This window comes from Plodia interpunctella, chromosome 12, assembly GCF_027563975.2.
Source record: "Plodia interpunctella isolate USDA-ARS_2022_Savannah chromosome 12, ilPloInte3.2, whole genome shotgun sequence".
NCBI lineage: Eukaryota > Metazoa > Arthropoda > Insecta > Lepidoptera > Pyralidae > Plodia > Plodia interpunctella.
In genome coordinates, this window is record NC_071305.1 from 5,434,101 (window position 1) to 5,459,199 (window position 25,099).

The window sequence follows — 25,099 nt, forward strand, 5'->3', positions numbered from 1 at the left end:
TAGATATCGCTTTTGTTTTCAATAAAGTAAAATCTTCTTTTACTTCTGAAACCGTGGCGTAAAAAAAAGTAAAATAAATCACAAATGACATTATTTACCAAAAAGTAGAGATTTTTTTTAAATGATGAAACTAGAAGCCGCTTTGTAAATTCAACCCTTCAGCAAAGTCATAGAGCTAAATAGGATCTCTCGAAATTTCCATTTTTATAATATGCGGTGGCAAAAGGTTAATTTATGAAATTGTGAAAAACTCTGTGACTTATTCATCATATTTGAAATTTTAAAATGTAATAAAAAACCTTAGTAAAGAATCTCTTTTATTCTCTGTTATGTGTCTCACGTCACATCTCTTCGATGTCCAACAGTGGAATATCAGAAACAAATATCAATGTTGTCTATAGATAGGAATCAAAAGATTTAAAATCAGCCGAATATATTTTTTAACGTTAATTTTATAAATTACTAGGCACCCGTCCCGACTTCGCTCGGGTAAAACTTATACACCTAAACCTTTCTCAGGAATCACACTATCTATTGGCGAAAACCGAATGAAAATTAGTGCAATAGTTTTTGAGTTGACAGACAGACGCGGCAAAGGACTTTATTTTATAATACCTACGTATGTAAGCATAAATACTCGTAAACCTGCGGTCTCAGGATGTAACAGCGCAGAATGCAACGCCTGGAGCACACTCGGATGAAATGAGACTCTGAAATGGAGAGTATTTTTTGCTCTCCAAAGAAAATTACAAAAATGTAACGCGGCCTGGAAAAAGGTTCGGGACCCTTTTCCTAAGTCAATATTTTCCGGTGAAGTCATCAATATATAAGTTGTTTTCATGGGTATTTCTCAAATAAAACTTTGTCACATGATATTATTCTAGTGTTTTTATTTCTACTGCTTAATGTTTACCTTTAGATTTAGATCGTCTCTCATTCTCATCTCTTGATGTTTCCGGTTGCGTTCGGGGTTGTGAAGCCCGGGGTCAGCGGAAAAAAAACCCGTCTGCCTGACGTCAACCCTACTTGGGAATGCTATTGTTGAATGCAGCCTAGGCAGCTGAATGGCAGCTGCCTAGGCTGTGTGTCCCTTATTTGCCTCATACGACATCCAAAGAGGAAATGGATTGGTCCTAATTTAGGACCTTTGGATTTAAATAGTAGCTAATGTAAATTTAATAATTCCAAGTTCCAATCAAATGCACATTTAATTTTATTATGTAACTCAAACTTCGAAATAAACATTAAGCAAATATTGAATTGAAATATTCCAATTCAGCAGAAATTGCCTAAGAAACGGAAAATACTGAACACTTCAAAATGAAACTGCAATAAACGCTGCTGTTCGATTCCCAAGAAATCGCTGTTTCAGTCGAATGCACGGAATTTGAAATAACATTAATCAAACAGAAGTGGCGAATTGTGTTATTTTGTTACGTGACTGACTTAGGTATTTATTTATGGTTATGTACACAAAATTACAGATTACAATATACTTACGATAAAAACAAGTACAAGCGTTGTAGTTATTTCAATACAGATTCCAGAAAGAAAGAAAAAGAAAAAAAATGTTTATTTCCACCATAATTCAGATTACAACAGTTGTAATTAATAAGGGAGGGGGTGGACTGGAGCCTAAGCTAGGAAAATCCTGTGTTTCAGGACTCCAGGACACTCGCCCACAGTAACGTTTTGTGATCATTGGTAAAATTAAATTTTGGTGGAAGTGGGAGATCAGAAGATCCGAGAGAGTAGAGTTCACTGACTCAACTCAGACCTTTATCAACTCAGCGCAAGTTAAATCAACGTCAACGTTGACTGGTGCAACTCATCCTTATTTGCATCCATTTTGATCAGTCACGCACTCCCTTCCTACTCATACTTGCTCTAACGCAATCCTTTTCTTGGTATCCTGTTTTCTCCCTAAACTTGCTTTGCCTAATCTTTAGCTTAACCGCCTGTCATAAATAGTAGCTAACAGAATAAGATCCTTAACTCATTTAATTTTAATACGGATTTGAAATTTAAACTTAGTGCTACACGACATCTATTTATAAACAATATGACACTCCTGATTTAATTGTCTTCTCATTCCGAATTCTATGATGAAACGGAAGTAGTTTTCTTTAACGAATAAATATTTTATTAATCAAAGCGAAGTTTTGCTAGAGTTTCATAATTAAACTATATCTAATTTAAAGTATAATAAAACAAAAGGGAGATTTTCTTTGAGAAAATTTTATTTTATTTAAAAGCGAAACTTCTAATGTTACAAACTATATTCATTTTATAAATATTCGCTGAGTCTGTGTAACAACTTTTATATCGAGAAGAATTAAACTTGTACAACATCCGAGTGCAAGTTGGCACTGTTTTTGATTCGTCTGTCTGTTGTAGTTATATTGTGTTGGGCCTAGCTCCAAATGACCAATTTAATATGAGTTAAAGGCTAACGAATAAATCGGACCATTAAACATAGAGTAAATAAGGTTGACCATTGACCCTAGTGCACTATCAAGTCGATCTTATCATTAGACTGTCACGGAAATCGCACCTTTGAAAATGTCAACTCTGTAGGACCAATAAAAGTAGGTATTCAATCTATAATAAATGAAAGCGAATAAAAATGACTAAAATGAATCAGATTGATATTTGTACGATAATTATAGAAATTTAATTTGGGAATCAAAATATTTTACATAAATCTTATATGAAACCGGACACATTTTCTTACTTACTTAAATCAATAAAATCAAGCAATATTTATAAAAAGTTAATTGAATTTCATTTTCAATCTTCTTCTTCTTTCATCCCAGCGCGTTGAATTATCCTACAAATTCAGGAATTCAGGATCGACACCCTACAACAATGCTGAAAGTTTACCAGACAGAGGGGAGGAGTTATCCACACGTCTGGTATGTCAAGGACACGATCAGAAAATTGATTCTTCGGAGATGAAAATATTCGGTATATCGAAAAGTGAATACGAAGCAAATAGATTCACTCAGAACTTATAACTCTATTCGTTCGTAATGTACTTAGAAGTAATACGGTATGCACCAGCTACGAGACTTCAATAATTGATCTGTCAAATGCAATGAAAGGTTCAAATCTTACTGCAGAAATCAACACTCAAAGTGTTTCTTTGATTATTATTATTGAATTACTTATCGAATTGATTTGTTTATTAGACGGTACGGCTACAAAAAATTATCTTGAGCTCAAGATATTTTTTTGTCACCCATCCAATGACCGACCATTGTGAGAGTGACTTAACCGCCACCATCACAATCCAAGCGAGTTCACCACTGCGCCATTTTAGCTTCGTTCAATAAATGAAAAAAATGTGAAAAACATTTAATTTTACAATAGTAATTCTTACTTATCACAACTTGTTGTATATTTTTAGTAAAGTATATATTTTAAACTATAAGCTATAGCGATAATTAAATGTTTTATTTTTGCCTGTTACTGGTGTACGACTTACGGTACACGAACTCTGAAAACATAATACAGCTTTATTGGACAGTTGTGTAAAAATAAATACGCACAATACCTACTTATTTTAAATTTAATAAGAGACTCGCTGATTACCATACCTCTAACCTAGGGCTTCGCAATTAACTTATAGCTTAGAGGTTCCTAATGCGAAACCCTTAGTATACATAGTTTGTTTATTTAAAATAAAAAAAATATATAAATAAATGAATAAACTTTGCTGTAACTTAACGTAGGCGGAAGCGCCTCTTTCTGTTGGAAACAGGGAGTGGAATTATGGTTTAATGAAACTACAATTTTACATTAATGAAAATCTACAATTTTATTTATTCTTGTTTCAGTATCATTCCAAACGCAATTTATCATAGCATAGGTATATCCAGCAGCCGTTAAACCTAAGCCAAGGAGTTCAGTACCATTAGTAGACTTTTCACGAGCACTAACTTGGTTATAAACAGTTTTAAGTTTATTTAGATTGTTTGAAATGAAAACTCACTTTACTAAATATATCGTAGACTCGGTAGAAATTATTTTATATTTGGTGTATGTCTTGGTTTTTCTGAAGAGATGATCAAAGATTTATTTATAATTAAAACTAAATAACAAAAGAAACTTAACATAATTAAGTTTTGATCTTGTTTAATAATATAACGCCGCGCTGTCTCAAGCGGCCTAACATTGATTAATACAAGTAATTTTAAAAAGACCGGTGAAGTGAAAGAACATTTAGCGCATTGTGGAATCCAAACATTCAAATATTTGAGGCATTCTTCCTAGCTTTCAAAACATATACATAACATAAACAGCGAGATATTTATCAATGTGACATTAATTCCTACATCTTATTGTCTCTCAGCTCCTTGGTTTGCGGTTTCTAAAGCCGGCTATCCGTCAATCCAGCCAACGGATGACTGAGTCCCATCTGAATCCTATAAATTTTACGAGACCTCAGAATCTGTCTGACGTTTTAATCCAACACGAAGCAAGCTCAGAATTGCTCGATTTGTCTTTTATTATTGTCTACCGATCACTAATCTCAAATAGATTGGTAGGTTTTACCTCCCCGACTGCCATGAGATAGACATTAATTTCCTCTTGTCATTGTTATTATTTCAGCATGTGTGATTCATAAACCGTAAATAGTGATTCCCTGTAAATATGTGCCGAAAATTCTAGAATGTATATATAGGTAGGTAAGTTTTTTTTGTCATTATGTTTTCTTACAATAAAGACTTGTGGCAAGCGAAAAAAGAAGTTGGATTGTTAATTATTATAAAGAAAAAAAAATACTTAATAGCTATGAGCCTTGACAACCATTTAAGATTGAAATTAATCCTGTCGACTCTTAATCGGTCAGTTCACTCCATTTGTAATTAATTCCATTATTACCTCCATATTAATGAACCAGAAATTTTAAAAATGAATTTGTTTCATTTAGTACATCATCGTTTTTAAAGTTTGGGCCTTGGGAGACCCAGTGCGAGAAATTCTGCAAGACTGATCTCTATTACTGGCGACAAGAAAGCTGGCTGCTTTTTATTATTACTTTATTACTACTTAATATTTGCTTTTATTTATCTTGCAATTAGTGTAAGTATAATTTTGAAACTGATATCTTCAACCGATTGAGCTGAAATTGTATACACACATTTTGTGTGAATGACAATGTATTATTATGAAGGGGCATCCAGGAGCGGCTCCCGACGAGGGAACACCTCACGGTCTACTGCACTTTTTTTTGGCACGCATTGAATGCAATAAGATCTGTTTGGCAATAAAAGCTAAAAAATGACATTTTTGTAAAAACTTCTCGTTCCGAGAATTAGCCACGTCGTGCAATGCACAGCCAGTTTTTGACCTCGAGGGCCTTGTTTAGAATTTTAAATATAGTATATATATATATTAGAGTTTTTATTATTTTTTCTCGTTCGTTTAATTTTTTTGTTATATGTAAAAAAAATGTTTTTTTTTTTTTAATAAAAAGAACGTACCATAGACACAGACTTACTCTAAACTTTTGTCTAAAACCAACGTCACAGGTGACATTATGAGCGACATTAAAAATCACTCAGCTACCAAATTACCCTTATAAAGGGACGTCAAAAATATGTTGACCCCTAAACCTATAGCAATAAAGGCTTCATGGTAGACCAAAATAATGAGAGCGAGGTTTGGTTATAAGCAATGTGTAATTAAATGTCACTTACTTACCTGCATAATTTTGCTAATTACAAAGCCAATGGTTGGTAGATTAACCCACCTTGGGCAACTTTTTGTGAAGCATCCCTTGTAATTAAGGGTGCAATATGTATAGAAGTATTATATAACGACTTTTCAGTAGGTATTCGTGTTAGTTTGTCATTACATATTCTATTACATTATACATATTCATATGTCAGCCTTTTTTCTTCACACTACTGTTAAGAGAATTCAGTTACATAATTTTGTTACGTCTAAAATGAAATCAAAATAGAATCAATTGTATGTATCACAAAAAGGACTGGTTATTAGAAATGTGTGATTATGTAGAATCAATAGGTAAGTATGTGTGTAGAATATTCAAGCCCCGACTTTTCGGCGAAGACATTTTTTTTTGCTCGTACTTTTATATAATTTTGTTACGAAAATATCGAAAATGCCTAATTTAATATTTTACCTCGCTTTTTTATATTTATTTCTAAAACAATTATATTGTATGTTTATTTCTCTATAATTAAGGATGCACAAAACATTAGTTATAGCAATCGTGTTAATATAGTTCAATAAATGCTACAAGCGTTTACTTACAATGTATGCGAGTGCGGTTTAAATCTTGAAAACAGTTTGACATTGACGTTAAAAAAATATAATTATCTGATTTGTCTATTTGGAAAATAGCCTAAATGTTCATTTTACGGACGGATACTCAAAGAAGTAACGTCCACCAATGCAATCATGATTAATGTTTTTTTTTGTTTATAAACTCGCTCACCGTTTCTATCTTCAACATTGCATAATGCCCAACAGTGTTCGTATTGTACCTATTTGTAAACAGTGTATTAGCTAGCTGAGTTAGCTAAGAAATCTGTTACCTAGTACCTCTACGAGTACAGTTTTAATTGGAAAAAATATTTGAATTGATGACTTCTTAAAGCAAGCGCATGCACTTTTTTGTATGTAGGTTGGCTGCTTAGACGCGGCTATATACGCTATATGCTCTTGTTTTCACTCTCAAGAGGAAATGTCATCATAGATAATAAGATATTTTATTACTTATCAAACTTGTTATACAGGTCAGAAGTTACGAGTACCAACAATAAATAAGAAATGAGTCAATAACGAACGCCTTGGCCCAGTTTTGGAATGGTGGTTTTCCACGGCCCCTATTTTCTTTTCATTCTTGGTAAACTTATCACTACGGACAAACTATTGGAGTGTGAACTAATATTGTTTTTAGGGATCTGTATAAATGTTATGTACTTCTGTAGAAATAAGTGTGTGTAAAAAATATAAATCTTAAACAGTATCTTTATGGCCGCTAGTTAATACTAAATAGATAAGCTAGCTAATCATGTATTGAAGTAAATTAAATATATAGATATAGTACTTAAATTTGTTATCGTGTCTCTAACTCGTTTCTAATTTGGGTACTATTATTATTATACTATTATTACTATTTGTGTACTACTTAGTAAGTATATAATTTATTTACATCCTTATGTGTAATAAAAGTATTGTCTTCGTTAAAAATAATGCAGTCCCGCTCGATCGACCAATTCCCAAAAGTAGCTGTGTGATTGGCCCATGATTTGACTAACAAGACGAATTAATTTCGGTAGGTCGATGTGCTTTTGACGGTGCTGTCTATCATCTGTGCTGTTTTAACTACATAAGTAGCAATTGTCGCAAACGCAGTTGATTAGAAATTCGTACAGAATTTTTTATATATTCATATATAGATATTCGCCGCTTTTGGGTGCACCTTTATGAAACGAACCATAGAAATGCATTCAACATCCAAAATTCAATTTCTGTTTGACTTTCAGTTTGTTCATCATAATATCGTCTATAAAGAATATACTTATATACTTTTATTCTATTAGTATATGTCATTGTTTCTAATATCAGTCAAGTTATATTGTTCGTTAATTAAATTTTAATTACAAACTAGTAAATAAACTACAAAATCTATATCGTCTAAACTACGTTATTCATAGGTTTGAAGTTTCATTAGGCTGTTGCAATAACAACTGTTTACGCAAGAAAAAATGAGATGGATGTTTTTACAAAATGTTATCTGTATATTTGAGTATTTGAGTGATTTGCAACTCAATTTTGAAGCAGTAACCGATTGAGCTGAATTTTTTTATACACGTTTAAAATGCTTTGGCTAAGGATATATGAGATGTATGATCTGGTGGTGTACCCTGGAACCACCAATATATAACTGAATGGAACACGATTTGTGTATCACGGCTTTAATGTAAGAAGATATTATTATTACTTTCTCTGACGACATTGAAAGCTTGTGACATAGTCCGACAATATTTCTCAGCAATTTTAATATGTGCAATAAATACACATGTCATGTCTTCACCTCTTACGGGGTAAGCAGAGTCAAGAGTCGCGAAACTCGAAGGCCACGTCTAGCTGTATGGCGGCCTTATTTAAATTAATCGGTGCATTGAAATTTAAATAAGAATAGACTTGACATTTCAGTCATAATCTAGATCTTTACTATATTAGTTAGTAATTTATTAAGTAGTATGGAATGAATTTAAAGTAAGTGCACAATTAAGTACTGGTGACCACCTGTTTATTTCGCTGTTATAATTTACTGCGTCCCAAAAGCACCAGTTTAGAACAAAAGTTTCCTGGCATTCGTGCGAAGAAAATGGAAATCTTGAATTATGTAGGTACTAGCTCAAAGTTTTTAATGTCCCTGTTGATTTTATGGAGTTAATGGCAAAGTCTTCATTATGCAGATTGTGTTTTCTTCAGCTTAATAAATTTATGAATTCCGGAAAGGACTTTATCGTCTTATTTTGTATTCTCATACTTTGATAAAGTGTTTGTTAAATTGTAGGACATACAATTTTAAATACTTTTGTTTGTTTTAAACAATTTTATTGCAAATAATAAAATACAAAAAGTAAATATATTAAAGAATATTATTGGGAACTGTTACATTTACAGTCTCCAATTAAAATATAAATAATATAAAAAATAAAAAAGTTCATAATGGAATCGTTTCTCGGAAAATGAACTGGCACGCATCCGTGGGAATAATTTTATTGAAATCGAATCCGAACTCGATCCCTGAAGGTAAGTCCTATCCGATCCGATTGTGATTTTGTTGTTAAATATTCATCTGTATGACATCAATCATGAAAAAATAGTATCGATAGACTATAGAATATAATAATAATAAATAACCTGCTAAATTGCGTCTATGTACATACTAATGCCGTAACATTTGAATTCCTACAACAACGCTGGTAGAAGCTACGAACGAATTTTTAATTTAACACTTTAACGTCTATTTCCATAGTCACATCTATGTGTATATATGCGGTGAATATTACTAATTTTAAGAGAAAATATTGAGCAAATTATTGAACTTAAATTTAAATACTCATCATTTTCATGTAGTATACCCATGTGACGCCTTTTGTGCATTTTACTTTTATTTACATTTACAAGCAGCGGGTTTAACTAATAATTCGATGCTACTGATTTATGTACGAAAAGCCTGAAAAGCCTTTATTTATTGGCTGTTTACAATACAGCCAATTTACTGGGCCATTCCGAACTGATCCCAGGTCCCATTGTAGTGAAATTTATTCCATTTTAGTGTATTGCGTGGAAATGTCTGACATAAATATTGAAGGCGGTGAAATTAACACTTTTCCTAAAATTGTGCCATTGACTAGACTATCCCATTAATCCTACTAATATTATAAATTCGAAAGTTTGTGAGGATGTGTGTATGTATGTTTGTTTGTTACCCTTTAATGCGTAATCTACTGGACCGATTGTTATGAACTTTGGTATTTGGAATCTCTAAATGGTACAAAATCTCGGATAATCGAACGCTCGGATTTCTTATACGTAATAAATAAATTAAAAAAAAAGTAATCAAACTTAGTATTTTAGTAGGTTCAATCATTAGTGACTGGTTGTAATAACCTATTATAGTCAATGACACGTCGACCTACCAAAATCCAGATTTTGCCTTTACTATCGTAGAGTAACTTGACATGAACTGTACTCATGACTGTAATCTTCCTAGTAATATTATAAATGCAAAAGTTTTTGAGGACGTTTGTGTGTGAATTTTTTTACTCTTTCACGCAAAATCTACTGGACGGATTGTTATGAAGAAAGAAAAATAATTTCGAAGAAATTTGGTACATTGGTATAAGACAGGATATATTATATCCTGGAATAACACATAGGCTACTTTTTATCCTGATATTCCTACGGGAGCGAAGCCCCGAATCGCAGCTAGTCGATATAATTTAATTTGTTTATAATGTTGAATTTGCGAAACTACAGTTTTGTTTCCTTTGAACCACAACAGTTTCTGTTCACTGATCTGCAAACGTTATTATATTTATTCATACGTGATTAAAAACATTACAATGTTTGAACACATATTTTATTTCTATTTCGATAATAAAACCATAAAATTTCGTATACATCAATATGTATTATTATACAAATTACGTTAATATTTTGTACTACCTACTACAGATACGAGAAAGTCCAAATGTTTTTATATCGTTATTTCAAATTGGATTCGTAAATATGTTTACATTGAGCGTTAAAAAGTGAGAATTTTCTTTCGAGTCGCGTAAAGCCGAAAAATTCAGGAAGTAAGTACATTAATCATTCCGTATCTCCTAAATTGTTTGGACACCTTTTTTGAGTTATGGTACTGTCTACAGGCGGCATTTTTTTCCCGCCACTTTTTATGATAAATTGTAATTTAACTCATTTTTGGTATTGCCAAATTCATAAGTGCCTTTTTCACTTTGTTTCACTGACAACACGAGTACAAAAGATGTTTTAAACATCATTTATTGTGTTATTTAAAATATTATTATCAAACGCTCCATTAAAGTTGTAAAAAAATGTTATTTAACTAAGTACGTCTGAAGAACGTCTATTATCGCTTCCACTTCCTCCTATAATTTCTATACATTATTACAATTTTTAGCCATCTCATGTGATAACAGATGGACTATCGGTCTGGTCTGGCCTCAGGATTGCTGGAAAGAGATGGAGAAGAAAACTCAAGACCGAAGAGTAATCTCATTGCTAGATGCCAGATGCGCTAAATGTAGACCAGCATTGGGTAACAATGGGCTAAAGAAAACTGTGAAAATCTTCTTGTTGATTTCTTGTTCACTTAAATTTATTTTTTTTCCATTTATATTCGTCGTCATATTTTCAACTGTAAGTACAGTTGTACGTACCTAGATACAGCATAGTTGACTCATTCACTTATTTCCAACATTTTCCTTCATTCTTAATGTTATCCGACCATTCACCTATCTAATTCATCAGTGTAAGTAATAAATTGAATTCCAAACTTTAGTCGAATACATCGCAAATAAATCTAAGATCCATCTGAAGACATGAATTCCTTTCAAACGCTGGCTGGCTTAACAACGCGCGGACAGCCCCAGTCCTCGTATAATAAAGCAATTAATAACATGGTCCCTTGTCGCTTTCATGAATTATTGATTACTCATCGACAACCCTACTACTACACATATGATCAATATTCAACCTTATTGCTAAGACTTTACGAAAACTACAGATCATTTCAGGGTTGTGCGTTGAAGGTTGTTAAGCATTATCCCTCATTTTAATCACCGGGTCGTCTTTGCGTCCTTCTTATGGCTTCGCACGTGTAATTTTCTTACAGGTTCGGTTTCAGCAATTTATGTCTTGTTTTGAAGATTACAATTACTAGGTGATTAAGATTATTTTGTTATGGTCCTACGACATATAAAAAAAAGAAATACCAATACTTTCTTAGTATTCTTTGTGCCACTATTTTTTACAAATCTCAAACCAACTTGTACAGTCTAATGTGTAAAGTTTTCATGACTTTGGTTTCCAAAAGCCCATCGAAAGCCATTTAATTTAATTCTTAATTGAATTTACCCTATAATAATTAGACTTTGCGTGACTCCTCATGAATACCTACACTGGAAGTTGTCAATGATCGCCATCAAACTACACGAAACTAATTTAACTTTTCCAAATCAATCACTAACCCTAAAAGAAATCCGACTCGGGGGATGGTTTAACCTTTAATAGCGTTAAACCAACTTTACTCGTTGACTCGTCGCTATTGGATTTTGATTGGGTTACAGGTGGCCTGTGCTATGTAAACGAAACGACTACGAAAACAGAGAGAAAAACCTGCAATTTTATGTGGACAATCTTTTAATAAAAGTATGACATACAATAATGGCAATACAAATCATGTAACTTGGCGGCATAAAGGGGAGAGGGCCGTATTTCAATATTGCTATTCATAACCCTGAACATCGGCAAAGGTTACGTTATTGCCAAATCCTTATATTTTACTTATGCTCCAACAATTCCACTGGATTACTATCGTCACGCACCAAAAGTTTTGTAGGAATCTGTTGACTTATTATTTATAAATATGTCTATATCTATTACAGCTAAATATCAACTTGTAGTTTTTGTCTTGAGGATATACGGATGTCACATTTTCATTTATACTCTTTTTACAATGTATGTTTGATTTATGTCGTTCCGAAATGCTAGTAGTTTGTAGCATTGGTAAACATCATTTAATTTGGAATATGACGTGAAAAAGTGCCTGTGAAGGCCTAATTTCTGAATAAATGATTTGATTTTGATTTTGATTTTGTATGCAATAGGTTTTATGAAGTTTAACAAAATACTTTATATTATCAAAAATCTAATAAGATTGATAACGTCGACAACAATTAAACAAAGTTTATCAATATTAAAATATAAAACCGCCAAGTGCGAGTCGTACTCTACAAAGGGTTCCGTAGCATTTATATATTTATTGTAATATTTATTTTATTCTCTTTCTTAGTTTTGTTGTTAAAAATGTTGTGGGTTGCACCAGTCAATTTTGATGACCTTCCCAGAAAAGCGCAAGGTAGATACGCCATTTGCTAAAAGTCAGTGACGCGCAGGTTAAAGTCAAAGACTGCACCAGTCTTTGACTTTAACTCACGATAAGAGTGCTATATTGACGCCAGCAAGGTATAACAAATAGCCGTATTGCACTGAACACCTACGCGGCATCTCAAGTCCAATAAGTGCCTGCTCATTTGCCGGTTCTAACACGTGGCGGTTCCAACTTATTTATAAACAATTCACCTTTTGCTATTTCCTTGGGTAACACAGCAACTGCAGTAATTAAATTTGATTGAAACAGCGCTTTGGCTTCACCGTTCCCACAAAGGTTATTCTAATGACAGTGACGTAGATGGCTCTATTAAATGAAAAGTGGAATTTTATTAAAGCTAAGTACATATTGCCGGTAAGACTAATTTGTTAATTGGATATTTTTGGAAGTCCCAAAGAAATGGTATTTGTTTTCCTTACCTATCACTGTCCTCACCTGAACCAGATGCTGTTACCACCCCGGCTAGACCGAGGTCTAGCCGGAATGATAAATATTAAACTAAGATAACCAAGCTACCCTAGATAGTACTATTGAGACCGGCTGCACCCAGGTCTACCCGGGATGATAACGACTAAACCTAGGTCTAGCTGAAGAGCATTATATAAAAAATAACATTTTAAAAATAAGCAGCTTAGTAATGTGACAAAAACCTGTGTACCTTGGAGCGACATGATACACGCCATTTCATGTCCCCTCCGGAGGTAATGAGGATGTGGCCGGGGGGATGTCACTCCCATCATAACTAAACTCCGTTTAGGAGGTCTAATACCCATGGGACCTCGATTATTCGACTTCATCCACTCTGCAGAGCACATTCAATCTCCTATCAAACACCTGGTAAAAATAACTGTACCTCCAAAAAAATATTTTACCCTCATAATAATATTTGGTAACACTGTTACCAAAAAAAGAGGTCATATGTTCCAATAAAGTAGGTAAGTACCTAATTTTTGGAAACAGCCTAGAATTCAGTAAACGCTTTGGGAAGTCGAAAGGGCCCTGTAAACAAGGTCCAGCAGGAACTTTTTGCTTTAGGGTCGAACCTTAAAGGTCCTATGGGTAATAGACCGTTTAGGACCCACGCCGCAATCAGCGCAACTAGATTTGTATGCGTAAACAAATGGCTACTATGTATCTAGGAGGATATTTCCCCGGAGGCGACCTGGATTTATTGTGTAACATGCTTTCATAAATCTCATGTATATGTATGTTGGATTATATAAATAACTATGGTATTGATATAAAAACAAATACTCCGCCGTCATCCGGAAACAACCTGTGTAATATACATTTTGTGGAATAGTCTTTCTTTGCTCATACCGAATACGTATTTATTTGATTTACTTATTAATATTTTGTACAAAAAGTAAACGTTTTTTAAACAATGCAAACATATTCTCTTCCGAGATTTACCGTGTATAAAATATTATTTAAAAAAAGAAAAGTCAAAAGCGTCTTTTTCAGTATTTTTCTCATGGCCCACCAATGATCCGAATGTTTAAAAAAATATATTGCCTTTTTTAGCAGCATTTTGGCTTAGATCTTGACCTAGGAGAGCCATCAGGATCATCTTAGTCCCGTTAATCTTCCCCAGCTAGGGCAGACATCACACCTTAGAATGTAACTTCATACATTTCTAGTACAATGCTGGTTTTTTCTTTGTTCTTTCCTCGTTTAGTTCAATCAACCAGCAATGTACTTCTAGAATTCAAGTAGTCCCCGTCGAAAATGCGCAACAGAATCTTCAAAATTTTAATATTTTTTTTGACTTGACCACGGGCTCCTAGCCTGCCCTACCGCGTTTCTATTACATTTAAGGGAGTACACGTATAGATTCTTCGTCATTCTTGTGATAAGTGATTAACTAAATCGATTCTTGTCTACTTATTAACTTACCTTAAATCAAGGTGCTCAATTATGTAGTATATAGTTACGCAACTAATAGCCACCTGATTACCTAATTACATATTAATCACAACCCAATTTATTTGAAATTTTTTATTGAGAATTTGAATTTTTCGTTGGAAGTTTTGATAAATAAATTATATATTTAATTAGATACTTATTAGATATTTTAGAAATAGTTAAATGATTCGCCTGTAATATACGTGTATTAACCATCTTCAGGAAACAGATCTGTTGGTGAACCCTACAAAAATCCATCTGAGTTTATCGCAGACATGACTCACCACGCGACAGAAGGATTTCATATAACAATAGTTTGAATTTTTGGTTTCATATTATTATGAATGGTATTTTAAAAAGTTTTTATATATACCGATATTTAATGTCGTATAAGTTTAAAAATCAGGACGATGACTATGTTATAGGAATGTAATTGTTTTATATATTTAATGCACTGAAGTTCAAATTGTATTTTAAGGATATCCGAGATCCATTTTTTATACTCCATTAAGTAGTTAAATAAACTTGATTCGTTCTTACGTTGTTTAAATTTGTAGTGTTAATGTTTATTACAATGCGATAAGGTTCAAATCTCTATATAAAAATTGTGAACTTATAAATGACGCAGCCAGCTGTGGCTATTTATGAATGAGTCACTACAGCCCCAATAAGGTATTTTAATAACGTCGATATCGTGTCTTATCACAACGAGATAAGGTTTAGTTTACTTTGATATAAACTTGAAAGGGTTTTGAGTATTGTGTGTTGACAATGCGCTCGCGCATTGTACGCTACCGTGTGTTAAAATGACAGTTGATCTGTGAATGCCGCACGGAGCACACGTGTCTAACATTTGTGTTAAATAAGCCGCGGGAATATTTTGTGAAATAATTGGAGAAAGTGACTATTTACTGGTGATGTCAGTAACATCGAGGTATATTATTAGACTTTTATTTTTAACGTTAATTTTTTACACGCTAAACAGTGTGTTGAAAGAAATTAAGCGGTATTTGATGGGATCTCAATAGGATATTTTGGATTCAGTTCAACGATCTGCAAACGTTGTGTAAGTACCCTCTATTTATTTAAAAAAATATATTAATACATACGTAGGGTCTAAATAGGTTTTTGGTACTAAAATAAAAAAAAATACAATCTGAAAATGAAACATTTGTATAAATTTTTTAAATAAATAATTTTGCACTACTTATACGTAATACATAAATAACATGTTTTTATGCAATAAATCCTTTATTTTCAGGAAATAAGTGGCCTATTATGATATATCATAATAGATATAAAAATATTATCATTAGTTCAATTAAAAAAGGTTACAATTTATGATAATTTGTCCAGCTAGTAAAAGCGTGACGTAGAGGTACATAAGTATTTACTTTCGTATTTATTACATTATTATCATAGATTGATTTTTGATTGAGAATACTTTTTTGAAAGTAATAGATATTACTTTAATAGGAAAACTATTGTCACTTTGGAAGTTTGGAGCAAAAAATAGAAATACCAGTACTATTTTTATGTTATATTTATTCAGATAAATAAACAACACTCAACGGCCCACACTAAGCCTGTATCGTAGGTCCGATGGACACGCACATAGAAACAAATAATCGCAAAAATAAGCTAGTAAATAGGTACAAATCGAAACAAATAAATATACATTAATTATAAACAGTAACATTGGTACCTCATGACATATTAACAAGTACTAGAGCAGGAAACTAAACACCACAAATGTCATACAAATGATAAATAATGTGATATTCCATGAAACACCATTATTTAACCAGGATGAGAAGTTCAAAGATATTCTTGAAACGGAATACATATTTCATCCCTTTTAAATGCTCGTAAACGTCTCAACGAAGTCGAAATAAAAAAATATAAAATGAGTTTATTGTCACATCTGCACGAATAAAATTTGGAACATTTGTGTTCGAATTATCACCTGAAATGCTGGCCAAATACAAATAAAAATAATTATTAATGTAAATATACGTACTGGCTGGCCCTGGGAATAAAAAACGTAATATTCGAATTAATAATATATAGACATTCGAAAACGTAACAAATTTCGAAAATCGAATGTGCCTAATGTGGTTTCTAAAATAAATGTAAAAAATAAACATTTTTTGTTACAAATTTTGCCATTTATTATTAGATAGGTAGTAGGTAGGGTACAACACAGTAAGAAAAATTTATATGGTACTTACTTCGACGTCACTTTATAATTTATTGTGTGTAATAAATTATGATATTAATTTGAAAACTATTTATTTGATCGCTGTCTTCTCACATCAAGACATTGTATTTCAAGGTCAGGACCCAAGATAGGCTATGACTAATTGTGACAAATAAGAAATAACTTATTTAGCTGGTGGCAAATAATCGCCAAGATGGGGTCAGAGGTTATCGATATAGAATATAGTTTAAATATTCACAGACTTCCTAATTCAAATAAAGGTTTATTAGCACTTTATAATATAGACCGTTATCCAAAAAAAAAACAAACACGTTTTGAATGACTGAGGGAATTTCCAGGAATTAATTTTCTCTCATCATTCAGAAATCATCTCATTTGTGTTCATGAATTCACCATTACATAGTATAAAACAAAGTCTCTTCCCGCTGTCTATCTATATATGCTTTATCTTTAAAACGACATATAGTTAACGGATTTTGATACAGGTTTTTTAAATAGATAGTATGATTCCTGAGGAAGGTATAGTATAAGTGTATAATAATTTGTTACCCGAGCGAAGCTGGGACGGCCTGCTAGAATAGAAGAAAGTTCAGCAATATTTCTTCCTTCCCTTTCCTCCTTTCTCAATATTGTTATACGTTCAAACACACAGGGCTAAATCGTATTATTACTTTAGTCTGAATTATAAAAGCAGCCGACTCTCACAGCTGAACGAAGTCGATATCAAAAACATCGACCGTTGTTATCATAACATGTGGCAGTTAATTCACAATTACAGAGGTGTAGACCCAGTCAGCCCTAGTACAGTCAACAACACATCAACCCACTGAATATCATACAAATACATCGCTAATAATACAGCATAGAAGTCCACGCAGGACAATGTAGGTAACTTGGCATGCAGTTGTACATTTTATCCAAGAAAATGTACAATGTGGGTGGTATTAGCATAAGTAATGACTTGCTGATATATTAATTAGCGATCGCAAACGCAGAAATATGTGTATTGTATTTTTTTATGCAACCAAACTACAATGCACTCATTTAAAAAATAAACGATGTCAGTGATGATATGTCAATAAATGATGATGCAATGAAATTGCAAATATCAAAATCTATCCAGAGTCTAGCCATAAAAGTAGGTAGGCAAGATTTCTTATACCAACTATAATAGTTTATGCGCGTTTTGTGTGATCAATCATTCTCTTCGAAATTTCCCATAAATACATACATCTTCCTCCTTTCATTCCGAATGTTCCAAGGGCAATTAGCGGGCAAGCCGTGGTTAAAAGTTAAAATTCAAAATAATAAAATTAAGTAAACTCTAAAAAACCTAACACATACTTAGCAAACAATAAAAATAGATTACAAATTTTTGGTTATTTGAAGCAATTACAGAAAAATTAATTGTTTACTTATTATATTTTGGTTATTTGTATTTACAAAAATAATACTTACCAAAGTAAATAATATCCATGTTCATACAAATAAAGTGGATCGTTACCATTGTTCAACCTAACATGTGCGAGCTAAAACTAATTGGACATTTGAATCCTTAATGCGCCATCACATGGCCGTAATAGTCTCTCACTGCGGCGCAAAATGTGATATTTGTTATTAAGTTGGCCATTTTCATCAATTTGACATCGGAGCTGACTAATTATTATGCAGTTAGTAACTACAAACACTAATCAAATAACGACATAAATTAGAACAATTAGCCATACACTATATTACTTATAAATACTACAGATATCTCACTATCAACAAAAAGTAGCTATACCTTTACTTCCCGTGCATAACAGCTACTTTAAAATGACAAAATATGTAATTTCATCTTTGAAAAAATGTCCTCCGCTCAGATAATGGTGTGTGCTTATAATCAGCGGCAATAGGTCAGGCCCGCATTGGTCAGATGGGCAATTACGTTTAATTGTCGACTGAGAGCCCTGTACTTGTTCACGATATCAATCTATACTATGGCACTATCACAATTATTTCTTAGATAATTCCACAGGATATCTAAAAGTTTCTGGTCAATTTTTTTCAATATCTATATATCTTCAACCACCGTTGAAAACAACATACAAACGTTTTTGTAGCTTTTTAACCATAAACCAGAGGAAATATTGAACAGATGAACATAAATAATTTATTGACAAAAAAACACCTCAACATAATAGAGCAACATACATAACTTAGCTTTACAAAGCCATGTAAAATAGTATTTAACTTATATGTATTTAACTTAGCTGTGTCCAATTTTTATTAAAATAATGGATTTACTATAACGATAATAGAAGGAAATGCAAAAATACGCTTTGAAATTTAACTAAAATTCTGAAGTTTTTACTAAATTGCTAAGCAAAAACCAGAAGATACAATTCTCACGTTTTCACAGCCGAAATATTACTACTTAATAAATAATATACTTAGTTGACAAATAATTGTATATGAATAGTTACTAGGTATGTACATTGTGAGTGCCAAGGGTACGTTATCAATCTAGTCAAATGTTTAACTATATTATTAACAAGCGATATTAGCCGTATTTACATTTAATTATATTCTTACATAAACATAATGCGTAAATAATTAAAGAATGTTCTATCGTTTTCTGAGATTTAAGAATACGACATAGGTAGGAAGCAAATACTTACATCAAGTTTTTTTACAATATTGATGATTCGGCTGTGATTGTATACCGGCCATTAGCTGGACCCTCCTTGAGAATTCTAAGGTTCTGTGACTGTTAGTCGGCTCGTACGACATCCACGGGGTGTCACGAAATGGTCCTACAGAGCGCACACGCCCCACAAAGACGTCACTGTGTCTATAACTAGATACCTATAAATATATTACCAATGATGATACCCAAAGGTGAGAAGTATTCCTTGACCGAAAATGGACTTGTGTTTAATGAATCACCAGCCATATAAGGCTCTTGTTGTTACGTAATGACTTGTTTACATAGACGTATTCGCAAAATATGTATTCATCAGTTAGTTTACTTTGCATTTGAATCAAATATTTATGAAAGAATGTTAAAATATTATGTTTTTGCTTGTATCATTATGATGTATTGTTTAAATTAAGTACTTTATAAGCCCACACACGTCGGGCAACGTGTAATGTTGGTTACTAGTAGGTATATCATGGATGTTTCTTTGACAAATACTCTACTACAACTTTCTTTGACAAGTACTTTTTCACGTTATATTCTAAATTAAATGCTTAAAGGAAAGGACGAAAGAAACTCATTTAAACAGTGTTGGTCGCTATTATGAATGAGTCGACCCTGGACCATACACTATATGAATAAAATACTGATTTGCATGTAAGGCATCAGTATCTTCAGGCAATAAATATTTTAAGACGCTCTAGAGGAAGACATCTCAAAGTAGGCTCACGGCTTCCCCACTAACATTACTTAACCAATAAGCTCACAGTTGACGTAACAAACATACAAGCAATAAATCGCTCCTCACTGTACATAAATCACGATAAGTCAGAAACTAGCTGGCGTTTGCCCTTCTTAATTTGATCTCCTAAACTTGATAGGGGGAATCTAATTTCATTCTAAATAGTAAATACTCTCCTACGTGAAAGTTCTAATATGCGACTGTGGCGAGTGCAGAATATTAACTACTCTATCACGTAACTTATTAAACGAACTAAGTAGAAACCAAATTGTCAACTTCAAAAAAAACCTATAGGACAAACTTCAGGCGCCATTGGCAAGGTTTCTTTAACTGCAAATTTTGATTATGATTCGTCAAGCAATTAAAACTATTATGAAGGTCGAACAGTCAGACGTGATTTTATAAGGGTTCAGTTTGGTCCTCTTGAGGGATTTAGCCCTAAAAATCTAGATTATATATATATCTAATATTCTAACGTCTCATCTTGTTTATCTGATTGATCAAATCCAATAGAGATCGCGCTACAAAAGAAGTCACGTGGCTAGGTATATGTTTTATACTAGAAAGAAGTGGTCGTGGTGGTGGATCGATAATCGGCCACATATTGTTGTCAACGAATGTAGAGCGCTGCGACAGGGCTACTTTCGTAGCACCAGCAACCACGTTCCTCCCCTTAATGTGTTCTTATTTCGTTTTTTTTTTACGAAAATACTCCACAGTGGCAGTAAAAAGTGAGAACCGACAACAATAATATTTTATTAGTCATTTAAAATTTTTCTGAGTCAGGCTGTGTGAGTTTTCCTCCTACGCCGTCGTCGTTTGTTGAGAGATGCACCATCAAATTTGACGTTTTTTTTAACGCAATTTTGTCTAAATGTCAACCAAAATTGCGTACTTTGCGTTTTTCTACGTATGCTAAAGTTAACGTCAAAATTAACGGTGCCTCCTAACTGTAACAGCTCTTTACTACTTCTTAATAAAATACACCTATTTTTGCACTTCAAATAGAAACGCAAACAAATCAGACGTCACACTAATAATAATGGATTAATTTTAATTTTTGTTTTTATTATAACTGGTACTTGTTTTAATCGGCAATAAGCAGTTCTTCAGTCTTGTTGCCTCAATAGAAAAAAAGTAGTTAGTAAAGTTTTAAGTTATTTTTAAACAATACTTTGAATACGGCCAACATAACATTTAAAGTCTTATTATAGAAACCCTCCCTTATGTAGGTTTTTCTTAATGGTTCCATTCCATCGAAGTTAATGACTAAAGCTTCAACTGAAACGACATAGGTACATAAAAAAAAGATAACTATCTATCTATTAATGACCTGAAAAACAATGGATTTTATGTTTTATTTTTCAATAAACAGGCGATTTTACTTTACCAAAAAATATCTGAAATGATGTCAAAAATTCCTTTTGAATGTCAACTCAAAACAATTTAATTCGTAATATTTACATAAAAAACATCGAGAAGAAACAAAATAACAGTTTAACATAAAGCTGAGAAGTTTGCTTTTAGAAGTCTATTTATGAAACTTACGATCCGACTTTAAATCGTTCTTTTATGATAGACAGCAGCATTCAGGAGGAAGATTACTTGATGATCATGAAGATTAAGAGGCCATACATTATAAACTGAAATTCTTACGTAAGCAAAACCACGGCAAATCATAGCTAGTGTGATTATCACACATTAAACGTTAAAAGTAAATATAACAGGTAACGTTAGAAAATATAACAGGTCCTGAAAGGTTGTTACACAATAAAGTGAGTAGTATGAGAAGTGGGAAACCTAACAGGATATTCAAATGGGCCGCTCAGGGTTTCGTTACGATGTGAATTTTAATGACTCGAGCTAAACCTATGTATTTAGGACACAAATATATCCTCAAGTCGTCAAGGGTTTTGCTTTATGTGCTAATCTAAGTTAAATATACCTATAGGTATTTCAAAATTTCATCAAGTTTTAATTTAGATTTGCGTGATTGCGAATAACTTTCGCATTTATAAGCAACGAAAGTACGATTAAAATAGAAATTAAATACTTAGAATTTCTCATTGTACTAAGCAAGCTTTGGAACTTTGGGGCTTCTGGTCTGTTGAGATAAAGCAAGGTCTCCCGGCTACATCTTCATAATAGTTTTTGTCTACGTAAAAACTATTATGTATGTGAATTTGAAATATGGTTACAAAACCACAATTCAAATACAATGATATGACGTATGATATTATACCTATATACCTACAATTAAAAAAATATCATAATTTGAATGACGAGGAAGTCCAGAGACGACTTGATCAGATGATTTAAAGATAAATAATGGAAGGAAAAAAACCAAAAACGAAAAGAAAAAGCGTGGAAGAAATTAGGCAGTGGGACATAAATAACTAATAAAAAATAACAATTTCAAAATTTTGAAACATAAGAAACACGTCATTTTTATCATGTCATCTCAAACGGAAATGATAACGTAGAATCTTTGGAATTCCTTTGCTTTGAATTGAATTACAGCCTTGTTCTGTGTAATACTCGTAATTCGAAGCGACGAATAAGCGAATACTTACAAACGAACAAGTTTCAAGCGGAATATTCGAGAAATCTGTCTACGCATATTGAGTTTCGGAATTTTGACACTGATAAAGTGAACATAACTTTATTGGTGTCAGACACAGAATTTGGAATAACTTAAGGCAACGACGCATTTTTTTACAAATCCGTCTGACTCTGAAACTCCTAAGCACGAGCATTGATTGTTTTGTTAATAAATTCGAAAATAGCGCTAAAAATTAGGAAAAAAGCAAATTTTATTTTAAACATTCCAGGGAAATTGTAAGAACCATTGTGGTTTTTTTTTGAAGACACAAAGAATCCGGAAAATTTTGATAGATTGGTCAATCTACTACTGAACTTCGAAATTTGATTGGATGGTAATTAGGAGCACGAAGTATTATGTTCTCTCAAGAAGTTCACATTTTCAATTAAAAAAAACTGTAAATGTCAGTGACAGATCATGACCAGAGATCTATTGCAGTGCATATTTACCTAAACTTCGACGTAATACATAGAGTGGTAATACCACCTCTAAAATATAAAATATATTTTTATGCCATGATTTAAAAATAATGAATTATTATTGGATTTGTGAAGTGGTATTACCACTCTTATATTACTACTACGTCGAAGATGATATTTACCAAAGCTACAAACTACTAGCTAAAAGATCGAGTTGGCCAGTTCCCCCTGGCAGCACCCGTTCACGAGATGACGCGTGAGTCAGCCATCGCGAAGATCTCTCATCATGACTCTTCTACTTGCCTTAATATTCAAAGTTCTTTGGTGAGAGTTCCCTGGATATTCAATTTTCTTTGAGCTACTACGGCGAACCAACCAACACGTCTAGAATTATTTGATCTCGATCTATGAAATCTTTGGAGAAGTTTCAGATAAGTTTATTCCTTTAGGAATATGTTAAATATAATACTAGTAATATTGAAAATTTAATATACTTAATGCTAACTCACTAAATATTGACAATATCGTGCAGAATCGAAATCTATATTATCAATTCTGTTATATTGTACTAGTGTATTTTATTCGAAATTTATCTAGTAGATTTTCAGAATTTAGTAAACAAATTCATAACCAGACTTTTGCTTTTATTAATTTATATAAAAGCGAAAAATACTCACTCATCGCAAAATCTCAAAAACTTCTAAGGCAATAAAGTCATAGTTTCGTTTGGTAGGAAGGTAAGTTGTAACTAAGAATGGATTTTTGACAATTCCGTTCCTAAAGAAGTGAACGCGAGGGAATCTGCGCGAAAGCTTTTATATTTAAATTAGGAATGATATTTAAATTAATAACTTAATCACTATTTTAATTTATTTTATTTTGGATACAATGTTTTAAAGGTAAAAAGGCATACCTATTAACAAAGTTTCCACTGAGTTATATTATAATGAATTAAATAAAATAAATATAAATAAATAAAAAACAACAACTAACTATGACGATATTTAGTGCAAATACATAATATAAATTTTGCATCATCATGTTTGTACGTCAGATAACATTCGTGTGTTTGCTATTCGATTACTCGTATTGTATCGATTGACGAGCGTTTGATGTTAACGAGAATCGATCATAACGATAATTAATGGCTAGCTGCTCCACTAATCGTTGTTTCCACACAGCTAATTGCATTGATATAACATATTTAAGGCACATAAAAATAGCCGTCTTGTATTACGATTACCTCCACTTCACATTATAATTTTACGTATAACTCGTCAGATTTTCTGGTTTAGAAGTTTGAATTATTCGAGGTTTATTACTTCATTCTTTAGCAAAGTGATCTCAAAGCGGATCCTGGTCTCCGAAACGAGATAGCATCAAGTCTTCTATTTTGTGCGATGGTTGGATGATGATGGCAACCAATCGGAAGTTTCTTTCAGAAGCACAGATGCTTCCGATGGGTTCGAAACCCGACACACCGATGACAGTTTGTGTGGCTTTATTAGTCTCTCCTCTCTCTTCTGTATCCATCTTCTTCATTTCCCAATTATTCTGGACTCCAGACAGGTTGAAATTAATTTTATCTATCTAACGATATCTAGAAAGCAAGTAATACTAAAAACACCACATCTACACTAATCTTGTACTTAAAATATAGATATGTTACACATTTACTACACATGTACTAAATACAATCTGTATTTGTCAGAGTAAATTCTTTCTTTACACTCAATAATTTGCTTTTGAGATACCAATACCGCTAATACTAGTAAAGTCTTCATTATCAATGGAAAATATTGCAAATAATATTCTGCAATATCTGTCTTATTCTCTGCT

General features: G+C 32.6%; 1 protein-coding gene across 2 annotated transcripts in view; it reads left to right on the top strand.

The window, feature by feature from the left end:
- The first annotated feature begins 15,399 nt into the window (after window positions 1-15,399).
- Window positions 15,400-25,099, top strand: part of LOC128674160 (G-protein coupled receptor moody-like) — a 30,244-nt gene continuing 20,544 nt past the window's right edge. Inside the window, exon 1 of one of the 2 annotated variants that reach the window (XM_053752538.2) lies at window positions 15,400-15,662. The gene's annotated coding sequence lies outside the window, so the exon portion shown is untranslated. The remainder of the gene's footprint in view (window positions 15,663-25,099) is intronic. The other variant, XM_053752540.2, reaches the window with a different exon arrangement.